At 54.8% G+C, this 2,990-nt stretch overlaps 1 protein-coding gene across 10 annotated transcripts in view; it reads left to right on the forward strand.

The window, feature by feature from the left end:
* The window catches only part of AFDN (afadin, adherens junction formation factor), a 363,400-nt gene that overhangs the window by 334,102 nt on the left and 26,308 nt on the right, over positions 1-2,990 (forward strand). The gene's annotated exons all lie outside the window — the stretch shown is intronic.

Genomic DNA, 2,990 nt, shown 5'->3' on the forward strand with positions numbered 1-2,990 from the left:
TCGTGAGTTCGAGCCCCGCGTCAGGCTCTGGGCTGATGGCTCGGGGCCTGGAGCCTGTTTCCGATTCTGTGTCTCCCTCTCTCTCTGCCCCTCCCCCGTTCATGCTCTGTCTCTCTCTGTCCCAAAAATAAATAAAAAAACGTTGAAAAAAAAATTAAAAAAAAAAAAAAAAAAGAAAATGCCACTTCTCAAATACTGTGCCTTTCTCATCACCCATTACCTGACAGTAACGGATGTGCGTGCTTCTTCCCGAAACGGCACGTTTGGCGCCGTGGTCAGAAATGCTGAGGGTTTCTAACTTTATAAACTAGTAATTTTACAGCGTTACCAGTGTTCTGTTACCAGCTCAGTGTATGACGGCCACACGAGCTGCTTCCTAACCTACCAGCAGATCCCGTCAGTAACATTCTGGGCTTCGTCCCAGTAAGGAGTGAGCACACTCTGGGCGCATCGGGCAGCGGCCGGGGACCGGGCCAGGGGGAGAGCCGTCCGCACTGGCGTGTCGCCGGAGCAGCGTCAGGGAGGGACGGACTGTGTCTGGCCTGTCGTGGGGAAGGTGGGCGGGCCGGCGTGTGGGGGCAGGTGAGCCCGGGGTCGAATGACGACGGTGCTTTGGCAGACACGATGCGTCAGACTGGCGTGTGGCAAGTACGAACAAAGGCAGGAACGCGGAAACGGGATGGAACAGGGGTGGGGGGCGGGGGGATGAGGCACGGTGTGCTGCAGGGGCGAGGACTCGAACCCGGGTTCTGGGGGTGTGGCGCTTGTCAGCTGGCCTCTGGTCAGGAGCCCAGACGGGCGTGCTTCCAGAAGGGGCTCCCGCGCCGGGCAGGCCGGTCACGGGGCGGGGGCTTGCCGGGACTGTTGAGAGAGCGAGGCCACGATGCTGCCCAGTGTCTCCCTGGGATATTTACACCGCGACCGCGTGAGTGTCCTTGCACGTGGGCGGTAAATGCCTGGAGGCGCTGCAGGTTTCGGCCTTCTTAAACGTTACTTGCAGTTCGCGCGGAGTCCGCCAGATTCAAGCGTGTGTGAGTTGTTTAGGACGCACGGTGGCCGTGGGACGGCCTCGTGGCTCCCCGCGGTGTGAAGTGAGGGGCGGAGGGTGAGAGCACGGAGCGATCCCGCAGGGAAGCCGCGGTTCACGGTGACCGAGCGGGAGGGACTCCCCAGACGGAGAACGGCCCCAGGTGTGTGAGCGGGCTCTGGGCTGAGGCGAGCGGACAGGAGTCCCCGTTTTCTCTTATTCTGTGTTGTGACTGTGGATGGAGTCCTCGCACCGTGTCCGAGTGAGTGAGGCTGTTTTCATCATTAACAGGAACCTTAGAAAGTGTGCCGGAAACGAGGCAGGAGGGTCTTCGTTTATTGTCTTAAAACGTATATATTTGGTACTCTGTTTCTATCCCTGTTCCTAAAAATACTATATCATCAGTGTTACTGCTCAGCAGGTTTCTTTTCAGAGATGGCAGTAACTGAATATTTGCACTTGATCTTAGCCAAAGGCTGAGAATCGGCAGAGTAACGATCTTTATCGTCTGCGTTACGAGGACAGTATCACATGGCCGACAGATCGTGCTTGTGAAGATGGCCGTGCCCGCGCGCACTGAAACCGGCGCCCCGAAATGCCGTAGGCCCTGCGTCTCTGTCAGAGCGCGGAGGGAAAAAGTAGCTCTGCCCTCAGAGCCTATTTTCACAGAAATTCCGGCCTCGGGTATTGTCTGTAAGGAAGTAGCGTGCCCCATTTGTGGGAGGGGCGGAGGGAGCTTTTCGGTTCCCCCGAATTCTTGCCAGGCAGCTGCAGAGTCTAGTGTAGGACACAGGCCTCGTGAGGGCAGGGGGTGCGTTCCGTTCGGTGACGCACGTCCAGAGCCTGAGAGAGCATAAGCGTTCGGTGAGCGAGGGTCGAGTGGATGAGATCCTCACTTAAAAGAGCTGAGTTGCAGAATTAAGCACTCAGTCGCAGAGTACGTAAAAGTGTCGAATGTATTGAAAACGTCAGATCACACGCAAGGGAACACCCCGTATAACGGATGGGGGTAGGGAGCAGGCTGTCCTGGAAGGAATTTCCCACAGTGTGAGCCAGCTGCCCAAGTTCAAGGAAACCCAGTACTGGCCTGAGTGAAGCTCTTTTGCTAAGTGACTCACTAAAATTCAGAACGTTGCCCTTTATCGAGTGCCTGCCATATATTTTCTTCATTGTGAAATTTCAGATATACCAAAAAGCACAAAGCTTTGCAAACTACCTCAGTGTTGGCGGAGGGGGGGGCAAAAGGTCACAGGCTGCACCTGGTTGCCCCGTTGTATTGAAAGTGGGTGATTCCTGGGGGGCAGGTGGCCTGGGGGACACCTAGGCCAGAGGGTGGGGGGCTGCCAGAGAGGGCACCGGGCTTATACCTTGTGCGTGACTTTTATCAGCCCAGGTCCCAGATAATGGAGCCAGGGGAAATCTGGAGCTTTCCCAAAATGGAGTTGTTTTGTTAAATTGAGACATTTTATGCCATTTTTAAAATGAGCCACGCAACAGATGGCTTTAGGCTCACAGAACCGGGGCGTGATACGTGCTGGAGTTTCCCCGAGGGGACCGCAGCGGGGAGAGGCCTTGGGCCCCGGCAGTCACACCGTCCTCCTCCAGCCTGCCTGTAACTGGAGGGAGACACGGAGGGCTTTCAGGGGGAAATTACATAGTTCCAGAGTATCCGACCTTTGTTTCAGTTAAGTCGTGTATTGAAGTCGCAGTCTTTACAGCTTCGTGTGATCCCTTTCATAGTTTGGCTTTTATGACACGACACTTCATAACTGCTGTGGTTACTGTGACCTAAGAAACACGTACTCGGTTGTAGAACGTCGGCAGGAATATCCAAGTGAGAGTTCAAGCACGATTGCTTCCTTTGTTCGTTCCAATATCTTGTCCCTGTTTGATTTTTATGTCCATATAAATGTCCGTGTAGAATGTTGGCGATTCTACTAGGCCAACATTGGAAGTCGTCCCC

The sequence above is a fragment of the Panthera uncia genome, assembly GCF_023721935.1.
Source record: "Panthera uncia isolate 11264 chromosome B2 unlocalized genomic scaffold, Puncia_PCG_1.0 HiC_scaffold_24, whole genome shotgun sequence".
Taxonomy (NCBI): domain Eukaryota; kingdom Metazoa; phylum Chordata; class Mammalia; order Carnivora; family Felidae; genus Panthera; species Panthera uncia.